This window comes from Ranitomeya variabilis, chromosome 4 (genome assembly GCF_051348905.1).
Source record: "Ranitomeya variabilis isolate aRanVar5 chromosome 4, aRanVar5.hap1, whole genome shotgun sequence".
In the NCBI taxonomy this organism is placed as follows: Eukaryota; Metazoa; Chordata; class Amphibia; order Anura; family Dendrobatidae; genus Ranitomeya; species Ranitomeya variabilis.
The window spans coordinates 57,184,440-57,205,712 of record NC_135235.1 but is presented as its reverse complement, the minus strand read 5'-3'; the positions used below and the strand labels follow the sequence as shown (position 1 = coordinate 57,205,712).

The window sequence follows — 21,273 nt, the reverse complement described above, 5'->3', positions numbered from 1 at the left end:
TGTGCATCTGGTTATTTTTGCCAACCTATTGTGCAAATACAATTTTTTATTTTTATTTTTGTTTTTAGTTTGTCTATTAAAAGATGATCATGTTTTTAGTCCCGAACAACATTGAAGTCTATTTTCAATGGTGTCATTTATTTAGTTTTAAAATTATATCCTTTACTTGCATTCAATAGTTTTGTTTTATATGTAATGATCTACAGTAAGTACAACCGGACACTTCAATTTATATGTAGTAAAGAAACATCACACAAAATGCTACGAAAGTCAGTGCAAAGCAGTCCATAAACAATATAGATGGCATTGTAGCATACAGTTTAATTTATCTACACTTTTTTTTGCTTTGTATGTTAGTTTGGCTGCTTATTGTTTTAGCTCTTTAAGTTCTCATTTTCGTGTTTTTTTTTTTTTTTTAATTGGAGCAGAATTCATTCCTTTAGGCTACGTTCTCACTATGAGTATTTGCTTTTTTGATTTTGCCTTCTTTTTTTTGTCAGATGCTTTTTTGGCATTGCGATTTTTGCCTTTTTTGGTATGTCATGCTGTAAAGCTGCTTTGTTTTTTATACTCTCTGGTCTTTGGTTTTGACAGTCCTGTGCGGATCATAAGCGTCGTTTCAGCAGTGGAATTGCATTAAAAAACGTGTATGCATTTTTAGCTGTGGATTTTCTGCTTCTAATGCAATTTTGTGGGGGAAAATTTGCACATAAAATTCAGTGTACTCTTGAGAAATCAACATGTTGTAAATTTAAAACCCGCACCGCAAGTCAATTTATGATGAGAGAAAACGAGGCTTTCAGATTTCTATAAATCCAATCTACAGCAAAAAAATGCATTGGTCAAAAACTGATTGTGGGAGCACAGCCTAGGCCTAGGCTCAGAAGAGGTAAGTGTTAATGTAGCGTCACATATGCACAGGTTGCAGTGTCACTATAAACTTAGACAAGTCTTGAGTCACGAACCACAAATTTTTCACAGTGGTTTTAAGCTAGGTGATAAATATGGTGAATTTTCAGACACGCTTTACACCACCCGAAGTATATACATTTTTCACATACGTGTTCCATCCATGGTTTAATGGATAAATCCCGTACCTGTCATAGTCTATGCTGCTGTTCACATGTCTGTGTGGTTTGGTTGGTTTGAAGACTGCAAAAAAAAAAAAATTGAAATGTTAATTTTTGATCTGAGTCCTGAATCAAACTCGTCCATTTAATGGGTTAGTGAAAAAGATAAACAGCATATGGATGCCATCAGTAAGTCTTTTGAGTGCTGTCCATTTTTACTTGAACATTTAGATTTTTTTCATGTTAAAAAAGTCACACTGATGTTAAAAATGTACATATGGATCTAAAATGGGATGAAAACTGGGTCTATCATGCTGTTTAAAAATAGACCATTTTTTTTCCTCGTATGCAAAATAAAAAGGATTCCCGAATGAGACCTCATTTTTGAGAATTTTTTTTTCACCAAAAACTGGCACAAACCTTTTAATTAATATGATGTTTTTGATAAACGTTTGACCACACCGTTTATTTGTTGTGTTTTTTTTTTTTTTAGACACTTCATTAATGTGTCTGATGAGGCACAAAGTATGGCTTAAATCATTAATAGATATAATGTACTCCAGAATTGTGGGCTAATTTCATACAGAATTGTGGCATGTTCTGTTCGTAAACCTAAAAATGTTCACTTATTTTTTTTAAATCTCTGGCTGTTGCACCTTTTTAGTGATCTTCACCATACATTTTTATAACAACATTGGAAGCTGTTGATTACCAGTTTGATATAAAGCATATACAGGGCTCGATTCATTAAGGCTATGTTCACACGTTGCGTTTCTTGCAGCGTTTTTTTAATGCAAATTTGTCAGCTGCGTTTCACAATACCACCAAAGTCTATCAAATTTCAGCAATCTCATGCACACGCTTGTTTTTATTTTCCCTGACAGTTTTGTCTAAGAGCTGCGTTTCAGCGTTTTTCACCTATTGAAAGCAATGGGTAGTACAAAAAATGTAGGCATCAGGTTTTGCTGCATTTTTGGTACCAAAACTTGATGAATTTGAATCGGATTATTATTATTTTTTTTTATGCACTAAACTTGATCAGCATGCACAAGAGACAAATGTACCCTGACAAAAAAGTTAGTAAAAAAAAGCGCTCGGCAAAACCTGCTTTTTTGACATTGCTTCTTTACTGCCAAGAGAACAGGTTTCGCTTGCGGAAAAACAGATAAAAAATGCAGAGTGTGAACATAGCTTTAAACTGGCATTTAAAGAAAGGGGAGTGCTGGAACAAGATGTGACAAAGATGTGCCAAATTCAGGCGTTCACTTTTTTAATAAATTTGGCACATATTTCAATTTCTGTGCACTACTGCCAGAACATTCGTCGTACTTTACTCCACATTGGGGCGTAAATTACCTAAAGGAAATCTGCAGCACTGGCAAAATAAAAGAAGTACAAAATAAAGGAAGGGGTGCACACCTCTTTGGACTTGATTTAACAGTAACCAACAATCAACAAATGTGGATAGTGAGGCAACACACAGTAAAATTAACCTTTTATTCACCCACGTGACAGTTCAGCGCCATTGAGCTTTTCTCTAGCATTTCTCATGATTGAGAAAAGCTATTTGCAGCTGAAAGGTTTCATGAGTGTATAAAGGGGTCATTTGTCTGAACGTGTTGCCTTGTTCTCCATACTTGGGACGTAAGTTGTGATGAATTTGTGAGCGCTTTAGGATTGCCGTAAAAACGCCAAAAGTTGCAACATTTTTGCACAATTTTGAGACTCCTCAAGCAGTTTAACACCAGAATGGTGGCAAAATCACCGTGATGGTTTGAACCCTAAGTTTTTACCTTTTGCCTAATTTAGAACTCTTATATCTGTATTTCTTCTATTATATTCTACGGACCATAAGTTCTGAAAATTATCAACTTTCTTGTTGAATCGTGAGTGGAAAAGCAGTATAATTTTATAATCTCCGTAAAATTAGATGAAAGCGTCGTAGAAATTCATAAGTGACACAGTGCGAAGTTAGTTCATGTACAGTACTGACCCAATGTGCCTGCATCAGGAACAATAAAGGCAAAATAAATGCTTTTCAATTAAAAAATTTTACTGTAGTAATATTTGCCACACTTTTTTCAAAAGTGTCATCATTTTAGCCAACTTCTAAATTAAGGCCAGACTACTTAATTGAAATATTTTGTGAATGAATCTTTTCTTTGTTAAACCTGTCACATCCAACATTAACTTTTGCACTGGTAGAAGTCCAACCAGTGTCTTGTGTGGAGTCGAGATGCAAATTATTTTTCTTTAAAAAAAATTTTTTTAAACCCCTTAACGCTGTAAAACTAATATACCCGTCAGGAGTACGTCTAAATAAGAGTATATCCGGGACATTAAAAAAAAAAGGTAATTGCTGTTTACTTGCCTGTTATGTACGGCGCCGTTCTTCCCCCTGGGATTAGAAGCCTCTGATGACGTCATGTCTGCAGAGCGGAGGCTTCTTTTCTGCTCTGTAGACGGGATGAGATTTCCGATGTTGTTTTGGTTGACAGCTGGATCCCCGCTGCCTAACTGGGGGATCCGGCTGTCAAATTAGAATTACATCAGAAGTCCTGCCTGTCGCGTCAGCATCTGAATCCCTGGCAGAAGGAGTCTGTGACTGCTCTACCGGGAAGAACGGCGCAATGCACAGCAGGCAGGTACCTTCCTGTTAACCCCTTAACGACCAGAGGTATTTTTGGTTTTGCATTTTCATTTTTTTGCTCCCCCTCTTCACATAGTCATGTCTTTTAATTTTTTTGGTCAAAATGGCCATGTGAGGGCTTGTTTTTTGGTGGGACGAGTTGTACTTTTGAATGCCACCATTGGTTTTAACATGTATGGTACTGGAAAATAGGAAAAAAAATAATTCCAAGTGCGGTGAAATTGCAAAAAAAAGTCCAATCCCACAGCTTTTTTTTGTTTAGCTTTTTCTACTATGTTCATTAAATGCTAAAACTGACCTGCCATGATTCTCCAGGTCATTACGAGTTCATAGACACCAAACATGTCTAGGTTCTTTTTTTTTTCCACCACTTATTTAAGTGGTGGAAAAAAAATTTCAAACTTTGTGTTAAAAAAAACAAAAACGTCATTTTCTGATACCTGTAGCGTCTCCTTTTTTCATGATCTTGGGTTGGGTGAAAGCTTTTTTTGCGTGCCAAGCTGATGTTTGTAATGATGCTATTTTGGTGCAGATACGATATTTAGATCACCCATTATGGCATTTTAATGCAATGTCACGGCGACTAAAAAAAAGTAATTCTGGCGTTTTTACTTTTGTTTTTTTCTCACTACGCCATTTAGCGATTAGGTTCATCCTTTTTTATTGATCAGGCGATTCTGAATGCGGTAATACTAAATATGTGTATGTTTGATTTTTTTTGTTTTTATTATTGCTTTGAATTGCTTTGATGATGATCAAATCGCCTGTATGTAGCAGAATGACTTGCTATGAGCACTGACCACCACACGGTGCTCATAGCAGTCTAGCAGTGACAACCATGGAGGTCTCCAGGAGACCTCTGGTTGTCATGCCAAGCCATCGGTAACCCGCGATGACATGACGGGTCACCGATGGGCGGATTTCTGGCGTGATTGTCAGAGCGCATGTTAAATGCCGCTGTCAGAGTTTGGCAGTGGCATTTAACGTGTTCGCGATTCCACCCACTTCTGTTAGGCTACGTTCACATTTGCGTTGTGGGGCGCAGCGTCGGCGCAAAAAAAATGCAACATGCAGCGTCCTCTGCGCCCTGACGCTTGCGCCAAAAATGACGCATGCGTCACAAAACGCAAGACAACGCATGTCCATGCGTCCCCATGTTAAATATAGGGGCGCATGACGCATGCGCCGCTATGCGTCGCCGAACCTGCCCCCACCGCAACGCAAATGTGAACGTAGCCTTAGAGGCACATGTCAGGTGTTCAAAGCACCGCCGGAGCCCACATCAAAGGGAGGGTGTCCGACATCTGCGCACTATTATTATGCCCGATGTCGGAAAGGGGTTAATGATTAAGTACACTTTTATTTTTCTATAAAGTCCTGGATATCGCCTTTGTAAAAGCGTTCTTTACATCTTTTTAGATTTAAACTGTCAGAAAATGAATGGAGCGATGGGCACAATCGAAGCTACCATTTCATTCAGATGAGGCATTTCTGAGCCCTATTCTCAGGAATGGTGGGGGTTGGACCATTACTGATCAGCCAGTTATCACTTATCCTATGGGTTGGTGATAACTTACAAAGATTATAATATCCTTAATAGATACGAACATCATGGTGATTACATTGTACTGCTTCGGTACCTGTGCAAACAGCTGAAAGAGCCCGGCTAATGCAATTAGTCGGGCTCCTTATGATACTGCTCGGATCAGTGAGAACACAAATCCCTGGGAGCAGATTTTGTATTGTTGTATCTGTAATGCCTTATAATTATAACGAAATAACTATAATCCAGTGAACGTGGATGTTTTAGTCATCCCGTCTCACAAAAAAAGAATTTAGAAAATGAGCAAAATCCCAAATGGTTCTAATAAAAACTACAGCTTGTTATGCAAAAAACAATTATGGACACAGGTCTGTGAACAGTATGGTCACAAAAAAAAATAAAATAAATGTGTGTATGTATACATGTGTGTATAAATAAATATATATATATATATATATATATATATAATTTTAAATAAGTATATTGATCAGCCGTATTTATTAATACAGTAAAGTTAACATGTGAATTATACTACACAGTGAAGACTAAAAAATGAAAGACAATTCCAGATGTTTGTGTTTTTGTTCATCTCTCGAACTAACAACTGGAATAAGAGTATAAAATCACATTAACCTTAAAATTACATCAGTTAAAATGCTCCTTGTCCTGCAAAACAGGAAAAAACCCTCTGCTTTCTGGTAAAATAAAGTCTCAAAAAAGTGAAAAAGCAGTAAAACTGGAAGAATAAAAATCCCTCGATAAATGTGGTATTGTCATGATCATATCAACTCCCAAAATAATATTAAGTTGCCAAATTTACAGAGTGGTGAAAAGTGTTGCAAAGGAAACAATACAATCACGGGTTTCCCCCCCATTGAACCTCCCAAAATGTGTAATAAACAAAAAGGTATAAAAAGTCATGTATACCATAAAATGTAACTAATGAAAACTACAGTTTGTCACACACACAAAAAAAAAGCTATCGCACAACTTTGTCAAAACATAAGGAATAATTTTATTTAAACTGTTCATTGTGCAGAATTAAACTATAAATTTGGTATTGTTATAATTGTAGGGAGCCACAGAATAAAGTTGAATGTGTAAAATTGTAGCAAGCAATGGTAAAATTACAAGGTTTTTTTTTCTTCTCATAAAGAGTTCATAAAAGTTTATAAGTTATATGTACCCCTAAAATGCAAACACAACTCATCCCACACAAAAAATAACGACCGCTCATTTGGCGACATTGCCAAGATAAACAATATTATGGACTCTAGAATGTGACCATAAAGAAACTAAGAGGGGGAAAAAAGTTTGGATGTTAGGACTGAGTCCACCTGCTGCATTTTATAATTATGTCTTAATTTTTGCCAAGCAATGACAGGTCTACATTTTTTTTTCTCAGGTGCCAAGGATTCTTTAATGGATTTAGGGTATTTTAAGGGTGCTGAAATAAAAAATCACATTACTTTTGCTGAATTAGTTATTGTTTTTGAGAATTCATCCATGAAAATAATTCATTCCCCCAATGAAATATCCAATATAATTATTTAGTACTACAATTTGAAGACTTAAAATGGTAAAAAAGCAACTTTTTGAAGCCAGAATTCTACTGTAATTAATTTACTATTAAATGTATATCTGAAACTAGAGTCAATCTGGCAAAACAGAAGTTTTATTCATAATCAGCACCATAAACTTAATATAAAACTGTTCAGACATCTTTGGCACCAAAATCACTGTATACCAGTGATCTGTACAGCTCGCTCTAAAGACATTCTGTCACCCCCGGGACGTTTTCAACCAATTAATATGGTCATAGAGGTCATACAATGGTAAAAACAGCCATACCCGTATGCCTCATATCAGCAGTATTGTGAAATCCTTTTTTATTCTGTTATAGTGAGTTCTTCCAGGCTCTGGGGCGAGCAGTGCCAGGAAGAAAACTCTGCCTCCGGTCTTCGTTCTCGTACTAGCCCCTTCCCGCACCTAAGTCCTGTAATGGAGCGATTACACGTCATTTTTCTGGCCTTCAATGGGCATTGGTTTCTTAGTTCTTCTGACGGTGAGTCACTGCTACTTCCGCTCCAGAGACCGCCGGCAGGCACGATGATAAGGTGCTCTCTCCACCCCCAGTAACTTGCCACACCTGCGCAGAAGAAGCCAATGCCATAGAATGGCATTAAAGTTATGTGTAATCGCGCTATTCCAGGGTCACCACTACACATCACCAGGCAGTGTGATGCTGATGGGAGGGGGCAATAAAGGCAGAGTCTTCCAGGTACTGCACGCCCACGAGCCTGGAAGAACTCCTTACCATAACAGAATAACAGGATTTTGCCACAAGAACACTGCTGATATGAGGCATACAGTTATGACTGTTTTTACCTTTGTATCACCTGTATGCCCATATTAATCGGTTAAAAATGTCCCAGGGGGTGACAGATTCCCTTCAAGGCTACGTTCCCACAATGAGCTTTTGTTAAGTTTTTGATGCAGAATTTCTGCACATATGTAAACTAAGGTTACTTGAGTTTGTTTCATTGCGTTTTTGACACCTTGGTTTTGGTGTTTTGTTTTTATGTCATAGTTTAAACAAAGCTGCTTTGTTTTTAATACTTCTTGGTATTTGGCTTTGCCAAAATGTTATCGATATTGACATGTGCGGATTACATGCGTTTCTGCAACGGAAAGGCACTAAAAACCTTTATGTGCATTTTTCATTTGTGGATTTTTCGCACCTAATGCAAGTCTACGGGGAAATTCTGTGCAAAAAAACTCGCCGTACCCGCAAGAGAAGTTGACATGTTGCGGATTTGAAACGCGCACCGCAGGTCAGTTTGCGGTCAGCAAAATAAAAGGGCAGTGGGCAGGAAATTTATATAACTCACATCCATTTTTTTTTTTTTTGAACTGTAAGATGATGTGTTTTTGGCTCCGCAAAAATATCCAGCACCGAAAACTCATCATGGGTACAAAGCCTTACTCTACCTGTACAAACTGATGTGCATAGCTCAAATGGTTAATGAATATGTCACAAAGCTGTTCAGGTATTAAAATGCAGCAAAATATAAGCGCAAATACGTTGCTAAACGTAGGCAAAAGTTTAGGGAAGCATTTAAACTGTTCTTGTATTGAAGTGTCGGGAGTCACCATCCCGTGTTATTCACTGTCGGAGTGAATCATATTTGCCAAACTTTAATTACTACAAATAACTTTTTTTACTTTTACAAGTGTTCCAGGATAAATGCCGCTTTTATCGCTGTAGTATATGAATAATTTTCAGTGTCTCTTTTGCTAAATTATATAAGGCCCAGATTTGTCCTGGCAAAATTACATTAGTCAATTTTCTCCTTTTTAGTAGAGGTGAAAAATAAATTATTCTTCATTTTTATCAAGTTTAGTTTGATCGATTAAGACACAGTTGAACAAATGTTGTATTAACTTGTATTCAAAGTTCCAAGAATATATCATTGCTATCATATTCCCGCTAACTTTAGTAATCATAATTTTTTTTTTTTGCGGCAATAATCTACACGAATAGCAATATTTGGTGCTCTGTACATCTGAAATACCTATTATCGCCTTTACTGGTTAAAAATATATAATTTTTTTTAACTAGAAAGGGAAGTCAATCCACATCAAATGTTCTATCGAGGGATCGTAATCAGAAATTATGATCAACAGTTCAAAGAAGTAGTTCAGCATTTGCTGTGGCTGAGCAATAGAGATGATATTAAAATAGTAATAGTTCAGAAGACTTTTTTTTTTTTCTTTTTTAATTAATCAAATGTGACTTATCTATAAATCGTTTCAATATCTTGAAAATATGGCCTAAAGGCAAGTTGAGTGGATAATGGTTGCAGGCAGAGACGGCATAAGATTGCAATGCTTCTGGGGGCGTAGAATCAGATTAGATGGAACATGCCACAAATTTGGGTGGAATCCGAAAGAACTAAAAACCCTTTTCAGTGCCTCCGTGTGAAATCTGAGACTAGTAGAGCTACAGTAAAGTTTTCATAACGCAGCTGGAATACAGAGACACGAGGTCTAAATTGTAAAAGAAAAAAAATAAATTCTATTGGCTAACATGCATCCTTCTGTTTTTTGTGTTTTATTACCTTTGTGTTTTATAAATGCTGATGGATCTGATTAATGTGACAGATTAATACTAGAATGATTTTTAATTCATTCTCGAGTTTAGTTGTAGTGCGCAATCTGTGTGTATGTGTGTGTGTATATGGTTTACAAAATCAAATTATCTCTATGTTCGGTTTAGCAAATTTTTTAAGTAACTTGGTTAAAAATATCTAATTTAGTGTCTTTTTAACCCATTCGTCCACCATTACAGTTGTGGTCAATTGTGTTGGCACCCTTGAAATTGTTTCAGAAAATGAAGTATTTCTCCCAGAAGATTTTTGCAATTACACAGGTTTTGTGAATGAAAAATATCAGATGGATGTTCTGTACACTTGTATGAATAATTTAGCCACTTTGCAACGTGAAGGTTTCATGAGCCCTGGATTAATTTTCTGCTTTCTTCTTATTTATTTTTCTTTAAATTGACATGCTTGTTTTGTTAATATTCTGTAGTTGGATATAAATGACAAATGTAGCAATCTAAATCCCTCATCTGCTTTTGGATAGGACGCAGATACATTGAGGGAATCGGTGTGAGCATTGTGTCAATGTGGAAGAAGGCTGCAAACCATCATCAACCCTTTGGCATCACAGCCAGTTTTGTCCTTTTACAATAGACTTTATAATATCTGTATATAATATACATATGGCTCTTAGAACACTACGAGAGAAACGATACGTCATATGAGGGCTTGCTTTGTGTGTGTGGCAGATGAGCCATATGTCTCAGTGGGATCATTTTCGTGTACATGTAACTTAGTAACCAACTTTTATGAAGGAATATAAACAAAATTCCAATTTTTTGACTTTTTAATATTTTTTTTAAAAAGTTTTATGTAGTGATGAGCGAATATACTCGTTACTCAAGATTTCTCGAGCATGCTCGGGGGTCCTCCGAGTATTTTTTAGTGCTCGATTTAGATTTTAATTGCCGCAGCTGAATGATTTACATCTGTTAGCCATCATAAGTACATGTGGGGATTCCCTAGCAACCAGGCAACCCCCACATGTACTTATGTTGGCTAACAGATGTAAATCATTCAGCTGCGGCGCTGAATACGAAATCTTCGAGCACTAAAAAATACTCGGAGGACCCCCGAGCGTGCTCGGGAAATCTTGAGTAACGAGTATATTCGCTCATCACAATTTTTATGCTGTTTGCTTTTCTGCACGAATAAAGTTAACTTTATTCTGTAGATTAGTACAAATATGGCAATACCACGTTTTATATACTTTTTATTTATTTTTTTGTACAACAAATGAATACTCTATATATCTATCTATAATTTTCTTTTATAATACTTACTGGCCCCACGAGAGGACTTGACTAGGCGATGCTTTTATTGCATTGTAGTACTCTGGATAATACACTGTAGGGAATAAATACTATAAACTGTTAGTGTTTGACGGACCATTAGCCCATCAGTCCATGCACCTGGTGGGATCTGATTTGCAGACATAGAAGCCATTGTTGGACCCCCATGCTGCCATAGCTGATCGCAGTCATCGACATTAGTGATGAGTGCGTGTGCTGGGATAAGGTGTTATCTGAACATGCTCGTGTCATAATCGAGTATTTTCAGCGTGTTAAAAAAAATGCTCTAGTCACTGCGGCTGCATGTCTTGCTGTCTGACAGCTGCAACATATGCAGGGATTGCGTAACAAACAGGCTATTCTTGCATGTGTTGCGGCTTTCGAACAGCTTTGGCGACTCGAGCATTTTTTTTTTTAGAGCATGCTGAAAATACTCGATTTGGACCCGAGCATGCTCAGATAACACCTTATCCGAGAACGCTCACTCATCACTAACCGGCACCCTTTGATCAGACTGCAGGGGTGCCGATGGGCTGGTAATTGAAGTAATCACTTTGTCAAACTCCTTACTTGCCTCTGTAACTATTAAAAACTTAAAGAGCCGCTGCAGGAGCACAACTGTGTGTGACAGACGGCTCCTGCTGCAGATTGCACAGGCACAATTCCTGAGACCATGCCATATCTCTGATATAACTACATCGGATGGCAGTAAGTAACCTACAATCTGGATTTACTGCTACGTCCTCTTACTGGAAGGGGGTACTCGTCCTACCCAACAGAATGTTTCCAAAATGTATTAGGAAGTTGTAATGTTGTGTTGTTCAGGTATTTTACTGGCTCTGTACAAGCCACTACGAGTGCATGAGATTAATGTCCTGCGGATCATCTGCCCTATCTTACCTGCATCAAGGTTTCCTGTCATAGGATATCTTCACACGTTGCGCTTTTGCAGTGTTTTATTAGTTTTGGTGCTTTTTTTTAATGAAAATTTTAAGCTTCATTTCACATTAGCTGCAAAGTCTGACATTTCATGCACATCGTTTTTTTTTTGCTGACTGATATGGAAAATGCTGCGTTTTTGAAAGCTGAAGCATATCACTACTTTCTGCGTATTTTCAGTGTTTTTTCACAAATAGAAAACAATGGGTACGTGCAAAAAAGTATCGGTTTTTGTTGCGTATTTGGTGCAAAAACCTAAGAAAGATAAATCCGCTATTTTTTGGGGGGGGCACTCAACTTTATCAACGTGTAAAAGAGACAGCAAAACCTGCTTTTTGTAAGCAGATTCTTTACTGCCAAGAGAGCAGGTTTTTGCCTGCTGATAAAAAAAAGCAGCAAAAATCGCAATGTGTGAACATAGTCTTATACTATAGCAGTCCACTGTGTTCCTCTGGTGAGTACCACGCTTCACAAACATGTCCACATAACTACCAGAATCGGGTGAATGACTGGTTGGCACAGACTTGGTCCATTTGGCTTTTCTTTGCATTAGTTTTGTTAACTCCCCAACATTATTGTGACAACATTTAAAGGTGTTGTAGACCCATGGGGACAATTATTTTTAATGCATGTATTTTAGGCTAAAAAAAATATTTTTGCAATTGGGTTTCATTACAAATTTTGCATCGTTAGAATTTTAAAGGCAATTTGTCTTCCTGCACATTCAGCGTTGATGTGGCCAAGGGTCATAAATCTGCTGAGGGTAGCTTGAAAAAAAAGGTACTAGCTCCACATCAGATTGTTATAGTAGGCTGCCTGAAAGATTCCAGTCAGCTCAATATATAGCCAACACAGAGGCTATAGAAGGCGAACGGTGCAAAATCAATTACATTGATTTCAGTAACGTAAAAATAATGTCCCCAAAGATCGACAGCCCCTTTTAAACTTGTAAACGTCAAGGACACGTGCAGAGTACCTGTAATTCCGTCTCCTTTTTTCTAAAATTGATAACACTGTTCTACATATTTTCAAACGTTGTCAGGCTCAGTTATGAAATGAGCCATTTATTTATGGGTTTTGACCTCCTGAACTCAAATCTGACAATGTTTAGTTGCCTCTTGTTTCTGGGATATCAAAGAGTTTTCCTTTTTCTGCTATATGTAATTAATGCATAAATGTTTCAGTACTTTGAAAAATTATTATTATGTTTGCAAATAGAGAGATGCAGAATATTTTGTGATTCCAATTTTCTGATATTTATTTAGCGGAAACTTGGCAACAATTCAAATAACTAAAACATGTCTAAACACTATTGTGAATTACTTAGTTACAGAAATTGTACTACAAAATGTGGTCCTCATTCAGTGACAACTCATTTTTTGCTTGTCTCTTGTACTCCTGCATCCGATCACCTCTTTCAGTTGTCCATAGTAATCTGCAAGCATTGATGGATTTCATTTGACTTGATATCTTTTCTCCATACTCGCAATATCTGGTAAAAGTTCTCATTGCTCACTGCTCCACAGTTTGGTGCAAAAAAAGAAAAAGTCCAAAGACATACTGATAGGGAATTTAGATTGTGAACCCTATTGGGGACAGTGATGATAATGTATGTAATGCTCTGGAATAAGATGGCGCTATATGAGCAAAAGCATAATAATAAAGTCTAGATGCAAATATAAGACATTAATCTTTAATGACATTTTACAGAAAATACCTTTTATATGTTTTAAGATTTTCCACCAACTCTTCATAGTTATCTGTTCTCGAGTTTCCCCAAAATTTTTAGTTCCCAGTAATGCAAATGCTATCCATGCAGCCTTTTCTTTGTCCTGCAACAAACGGAGGAACTTTTCATCTTGAAGCTTATGAATCTGAAGTTAAATAAAGACTCTTTCCTTTATCATTGCTTCACTCAACCTCAGAATTTTATCAATAAGATACTTGAATGCTTTTGAATTTCTATTCATTGGCTTTCCTCTGAGGTCACCGACAAAGGTAGCCTATTGCCTTTATGCAGCAAGAAGGCCTTTAGTCTTGTTTTGGATGAATGGGATGAAGAGCCTCCATTGAATTATGATTTATCTTCAGAGCTTCCATTAAACTTTTGACGTTGCATGGCACAAGATTGCCCTCTTGAAGAAGTATTGGGCAAGATATTTATCATGGTTGCAGAAACAAAGCTATCCAAACATCACCCGCTAGGAGATTCCACTGTTGAAGCCTTGAACCTAAGAGCTCAGCCTTAGGGTACCGTCACACAGTGCAATTTTGATCGCTACGATGGCACGATTCGTGACGTTGCAGCGTCGTATGATTATCGCTCCAGGTCGTAGACAGCGGTCACACTGTGCAATCACGGCGCTGGAGCGATGCCGAAGTCCCCGGGTAACCAGGGTAAACATCGGGTTACTAAGCGCAGGGCCGCGCTTAGTAACCCGATGTTTACCGTGGTTACCAGCGTAAAAGTAAAAAAAAAAAACGTACATACTCACCATCTGATGTCCGTCAGGTCGCCTTGCCGTCTGCTTCCTGCTCTGACTGAGTGCCGCCGTACAGTGAGAGCACAGCACAGCAGTGATGTCACCGCTGTGATCTGCTCTCACTTTCCGGCCGGCAGACAGTCAGAGCGGGAAGCGGACGGCAAGGGACCTGACGGACATCAGATGGTGAGTATGTACGGTTTTTTTTTTTTTTACTTTTACGCTGGTAACCACGGTAAACATCGGGTTACTAAGCGCGGCCCTGCGCTTAGTAACCCGATGTTTACCCTGGTTACCAGCGAACGCATCGCTGGATCGCTGTCACACACAACGATCCAGCGATGACAGCGGGAGATCCAGCGACGAAAGAAAGTTTCAAACGATCTGCTACGACGTACGATTCTCAGCAGGGTCCCTGATCGCAGTAGCGTGTCAGACACTGAGAGATCGTAACGATATCGCTAGAACGTCACGAATCGTGCCGTCGTAGCGATCAAAATTGCACTGTGTGACGGTACCCTTACTCTTGGGCAGATCCAATCTTTAATAAGATCATTTATTTGACTTTGTGTTGTAAGGCGTTGTTCAGTTGAGGTTGCTGACAAAGTCTGGGTTGTGAGAGGAAGATGCTTCATGACACCAAGCACCCAGTTCTTCCTCACTTGACTCAACTGAAAATGTTGGAACCGGCACTTCTGTATGTGGTACTGGTGTATTGCAGATGGAATGTTTGGATACTGTTAAGTCCACTTCTTCCTAGAAATTCTTTTCTTGGAAGGCACCATGCAGAAACCACAATTGGTAGTGTGATCAGTTGGCTCTCTCCAGATCATTGGGGCTGCCTCTTCCCAAGCTAGCACAGGGTAAGATATCATGCACATCTATAGCAGCATATGTGTGAAGCCCAATTCTTGTCCTGATCTCCTATAATTCATGCAAAGTACTGGTTTTAGGCTTCCTTATCATGGTAGTCAAGTTTTGCCTTTGTGACGCAAAAGTGACTTCGCATGTGTAGAAAAAACTCTGCTTTCTTAAAGCAAGACCGAGGCATATATGAAGAAACATAGAAACCTCAATGTGTCAAGAAGCTAAGCTAAGAAATCCTAACTATACGTTACAAAGGGACCATTTATAAAAGTAGGTGACGCAACTGTAATTAGGATTACATCTTCGGAGATGTGTTGGCAATTTTTGATTGCTCACCCTAAGATGATAGAATAAATGAGCTACTAACAATGCAAAAATGATGGATGATGAAATAGAGACAATTTTTCTATAAGCCTGCAAGAAAGGTGTCATAAGTAATTACAACCTCCTCGGGACCTTGAAAATTAGACCCATGTAGCAAATTTAAGCATCACATTCTTTTTCAGCACCACAAAATTAGTTGAGTTCAACTGTTTTTTTTCTGAAACAATTTGGCTGTAAACAGTGTAATCTGACAAAGATGTAACCCTACGTTCACATTAGCGGCGGGCGCCGCAGCGGCGCCGCATGCGTCATGCGCCCCTATATTTAACATGGGGGAGCATGGACATGTGTCGCACTTGCGTTTTGCGTCGCTGCGGCGCCCGCGTCCGGCCGCAGAGGACGCAGCAAGTTGCATTTTTGCTGCGTCCAACTTTCGGCCAAAAAGGACGCATGCGGCGCAAAACGCAGCGTTTTAGCGTGCGTTTTGCCGCATTTTTGTTTGTGTTGTGCGCTGCGGCGCCGACGCTGCGGCGCACAACGCAAATGTGAACGTAGCCTTAGTGATTTTTTTATTTCTTTTTATTTTAAATTTTTCAAACTGTCAAAGAACATTTTCTAGAAGACTTTAGTAATTCAGCTTTAGGCTATGTGCACACGTTAAGTATTTTTACTGATGGTCATGTGTGGATTACATCTGTTTTTGATGCATTTCTGCCATGTAAATGCACGAAACCGCATGTGCCTTTTTATTCCCTGTGGATTTTCTGTATCTAATGCAAGTCTATGGCAAATACTGCACGTAAATCTCAGGGTACCCGGAAAAGATTGACTTATTGAGGACTTGAAACCCGCACAGCAGGTCATCAGTTTTCATTTTATGCTGGGTAAAATAAAAGCACATGGGGCATGAGATTTCTCTAACTCCTATCCACTCTGCTGGAGCTGTGAGACACTTAATTTTTGGCGCTGCATATTTTAAAACTCATGGAGGAACCGCAGCCTAAAAGAATTAACATTCTGCAGATTTCAAACTGCTTCAAATCTGCAGGGAAAAATGAGACAAAATGTGTATGAGACCTCACTTTACTGGGCTACTGCATTTTTCGCTGCAAAGACAAGCAACAAAAAATGCGAAATGTGAACATACCCTTAAGGAAATGGTCACATTACATTAAATTGTCTGAGTATTCTGAAATAGAAACAAAAACAAAAGTTTAACATGTGACCTTTTTATTTTTTTGGAATGCAATAGTGTTTTAGTCTGTGCTAATATGTTCAGCAAAAAACAAGACCTCACTGGAAAAACAGTCCAAAATGTTATATTGTAAACTCAGTTTTCCCCATTTGAGTGAATGGATACATCCGGGGCATGTCTGAAAGCAGTTTTTTAGCTATTCAGACGGAAACTCCTGCCCTTCCCCCAACAGAAGGCTCAACTGTGAGCACAATGTAATGTGAGCCCTCCCTAAATAGTAACTGAAGTTCCTCAGCTTTTATAATGTAGATCACGCACTGCAAGTATGAACAGGCCAAGGGTAAATTCTGAAGCCGAGAGTAATAGCAATACATTATAGTAGACAGCCATGGAAAGGGAACGACATAAAAGTGGTGTAATAAAGACCTTAACGCGGCTTTGCAATAAATATAAAATATATTAAACATGAAGCCCCCCCACCAATATGTAATTTTCTTAAATAGAAAAAGCATTCAAACTGTTTTTCTCTGCTTTAGCAAAACATTCTCAAAACTTTTCCAAAAGATTGTTGGTTCTTTGCTAGGTATCGTTGAATATGTATGGCCAATATTGAGGTTAGAGCTACAGGATAACTTTGGACGTGACAGATGTTTGCTCGGTGCCATTTCTACATTGTTATACCTACACTACTGTTACGAGCAAGTGCCAAGAAATATGAGTCTGATTTCTTTTATTTTGCAACTTCCTTGCCACAGTAGTGTAGAGCAAACTTTGGTTGTGGGGCCAAAGTTGCCATGTAGATCTAGCCTTTAGTGGCCAAAATTGACCAAAATTGTGTTTATGGCTTGAACACATGACCAATTATATTAGACTAGTGCCACTCGTGGTTTCCACAGACAGGACTCATACCCATAGTCTATGGGGCTGTGCACGTGTTTTGTTTTTATTTTTGTTGGACCGATGGAAAAATCTGAGACCTGTCCAATTTTGATTTGGCGGCTGGATCAAAGCGGGTAATGCAAGCTTGTGGGTCCAAATGTGACCTGATTTTCACTGAATGACAAAATGGAGACGTTGGAAAAACTTATGCCACTCGAATAAGTCTGGTCAGAGTAATCAAACCATTTTTCATGGAAAGAAAACGCTTGTGTGCACCTGCCCTTAGTGAAACTCTGTGTGTGTGTGTATATGTGCATATACAAATAGATATATATATATATATATATATATATATATCTCTACAGTAATGTGCTTCTTACAAAATTAGAATATCAAAAGGTTAATTCTGTAAAGGTCTTCAGTACAAAAAGTGAAACTCATATTATTTAGTCATTACAAACAGTGATCTATTTCAAGTGTTAATTTCTGTTAATGTTGATGATTATGGCTTACAGCCAATGAAAACCCAAAAGTCATTATCTCAGTAAATTAGAATACTTTATAACGCCATCTTTAAAAATGATTTTAAAATCCGAAATGTTGGCCTACTGAAATGTATGTTCAGTAAATGCACTCAATACTTGGTTGGGGCTCCTTTTGCATCAATTACTGCATCAATGCGGCAAGGCATGGAGTCGATTAGCTTGTGGCACTGCTGAGGTGTTATAGAAGCCCAGGTTGCTTTGATAGCAGCCTTCAGCTCATCTGCATTGTTGGGTCTGGTTGTCTCATCTTCCTCTTGACAATACCCCATAGATTCTCTATGGGGTTAAGGTCAGGCCAATTTTGCTGGCTAATTTAGCACAGTGATACTGTTGATTTTAAACCAGGTATTGGTACTTTTGGCGATGTGGACAGGGGCTAAGTCCTACTGGAAAATCAAATTTCCATCTCCAAAAACCTTGCTGGCAGAGGAAAGCATGAGCTGCTCTAAAATTTCCTGGTAGACGCCTACACTGACATTGGTCTTGATAAAACACAGTGGACCTGCACCAGCAGATGACATGGCTCCCCAAACCATCACTGATTGTGGAAACTTCACACTAGACCTCCAGCAGCTTGGATTGTGGCCTCTCCATTCTTCCTCCAGACTTTGGGACCTTGATTTTCAAATTAAATGCAAAATTTACTTTGATCTGAAAACACCTTGGACCACTGAGCAACAGTCCAGTTCTTTTTCTCCTTGGCCCAGGTAGGACGCTTCTGGCGTTGTCTATTGGTCTTGAGTGGCTTGACACAAGGAATTTGACATTGTAGCCCATGTCCTGGATACGTCTGTGTGTGTGGTGGTTCTTGAAGCAAGACTCCAGCAGCAGTTCACTCCTTGTAAATCTCCCCCAAATTTTTGAATGGCCTTTTCTTAACAATCCTTTCAAGGCTGTGGTTATCCTGGTTTCTTGTGCACCCTTTTCTACCACACTGTTTCCTTCCGCTCAACTTTCCGTTAATATGCTTGGATACAGCACTCTGTGAACAGCCAGCTTCTTTAGCAATGACCTTTTGCGGCTTATCCTTGTGGAGTGTGTCAATGGCTGCCTTCTGGACATCTGTTAAGTCAGCAGTCTTCCCCATAATTGTGGATAGAGATGAGTGAATTTGTTCAGGTCCCTGCTTATTTGGCAAGCTGTAGCGCTTACCGATTAAGCTGCAGCGGAAACCCGGATACCTGGAGCACTCCGGCTGATCAGCTGTTCGGCTCCGCAGCTGCATGTGTCGCGGCTGTGTGACAGTCACAACACATGCATGGAGAGCCTGTGTGTTGGGCATGGAGAGGATATGTTGTGACTCACAAAGCCACGACATGCAGCTGCGGAGCCGAACAGCTGATCAGCCAAATCGCTCCATGTATTCGGGTTCCCGCTGTAGCTTGTTTGGTAAGCAGTTTAGCTTGCCGAATAAGCAGGGACCCGAACAAATTCGCTCATCTCTAATTGTGGAGCCTACTGAAACAGACTAAGGTATCTTTTTAAACGCTTATGAAGCCTTTGCAGATGTTTTATGATAATTCTAATTTACTGAGATAATGACTTTTGGGTTTTCATTGGCTGTAAGTCATAATCATTAACAGAAATAAACACTTGAAATAGATCATCCTGTATGTAATGACTATATAATGAGTTTTACTTTTTGTATTGAAGAACTGAAATAAATTAACTTTTTGATGATATTCTAATTTTGTGAGAAGCACCTGTGTGTGTGTGTGTGTGTGTGTGTGTGTGTGTGTGTGTGTGTGTGTGTGTGTATATATATCTCAAAAAAATATATTACAAAAAAAATTATTAAATTTTGCGAAGACCACATGTGTGAAATGAAAATAATCTTTCCATGAGGCGTTCTTACCTTTCTCATGTAAATGTACGCAATAATGTATCACTTCTTCAGCATCATTCAGAATTATTGGCCTGTCCACACTTGCATTTCTGCCTAACCTAAAAGGGGAATTCTGTTTGTTGAACGTGCAACCATTACTAATTTATAATCCAGCGCTTGGAGCCAGTCATAGTATGTAACGCTCGCTAGCTATGTATCAGTGTTCATACAGATCTATTAGGTAGACCATTGAATAATGCGAATTTAACTGTTTGTAAAATGCCCAGGATTACAAAGGATTCTTATATACTATGCAACTGTGCACTTAAGTGGGCGATGGCAAAGCCGACAGCTGCCTTCTTACTGATCACAATATGGAGAGTGCCTGTGCAGAGTTATAGTATATACCTTGGTTTCCTTTCCCTTCTGATTAAGTGCTGCAGTAATGTAAATATTGTACTTGCTCTGAGGTTGCCATAGAAACAGAACTCCTCTGTGCTTGGACATTCTATCACGTGACTTCTAGTTTTATTATTAGTGACAGCCTCATGGTAGGATACCCACGCATAGTTAGTCCGCTGATGACAAAGGGGATAAATGGCCACACCAGAATAATTTCGTTATTTTACCAATATTTATGTAATGAAGATAGTGAAGAAAAATGAGAAAAAAATGACTTATTTTCCATTTAAAATATTTAAATTTAACAACATCCATTGTATTATTCCATCAATTTTTATGCTTAATTGCCAAACATTTTTCACAAAATTTTTCAATGGTTATTAAACGGGTTGTCCGGTCAAAACTGATAAGTCTGCAGTCATTCTGTGGGACTACAGACTTTTGAATCCCCCACAGCACACGTCATGCTGGTTTCAGACCCAGGAGAGGAGAGTATATGTGAGTTATCCATACTCCCGGCCAGTGCGCACGGCCTCGCTCTCCATATACTTGTATGGAGTAAGACCGCGTACTTGTCTGACACACCCACTGGCCGGCCACGTCACTGGTCGGGGCGCGGCCTTGGCTCAATGCAAGTGTATGAAGCGAGGCTGCGCCGACTGGTCGGGGTATGTATAACTCATATATACCCTCCAGTCCTGGGTGTGAAAATGGTGAATCTCCTCATTGCACAATGCACGTGCTGGGGGGATTCATAAGTCTGCAGTCAGACAACAAACGGTATCCATGCATGTGCTGTGACAGGTGCACAGCCGCGACACATACAGCTGCGACGCCAATCAGCTGGCATGATCCAGGAAGCCGGGTTCCCTCTTTAGCTTTTTCGGTAAGCGTTATAGCTTGTCGAATAAGTGGGGACCTGAAGAAATTTGCTCAACTCTAATCATTAGCACAAAAGAACGAAGAGACAAAAGCAAAATTACAGAAAATATGCAAATATTACAAATGAATGCCTTTCAAATTTTGACAACCCCCTATATTGTCGATTAGCACTTGGTATTGGTAGTTTATTTTTATGTGTTTGAGTACCTAAAGG

The 21,273-nt window shown here is 38.8% G+C and overlaps 1 long non-coding RNA gene across 1 annotated transcript; it reads right to left on the bottom strand.

The window, feature by feature from the left end:
- Positions 1–118: 118 nt before the first annotated feature.
- Positions 119–20,431, bottom strand: LOC143769735 (uncharacterized). Its single transcript, XR_013214467.1, has 3 exons — positions 19,806–20,431; positions 10,710–10,773; positions 119–1,152 (listed from the first exon to the last, which is right to left on the bottom strand). It is a non-coding gene; the product is annotated as an uncharacterized LOC143769735 (long non-coding RNA).
- Between the last annotated feature and the right edge of the window lie 842 nt (positions 20,432–21,273).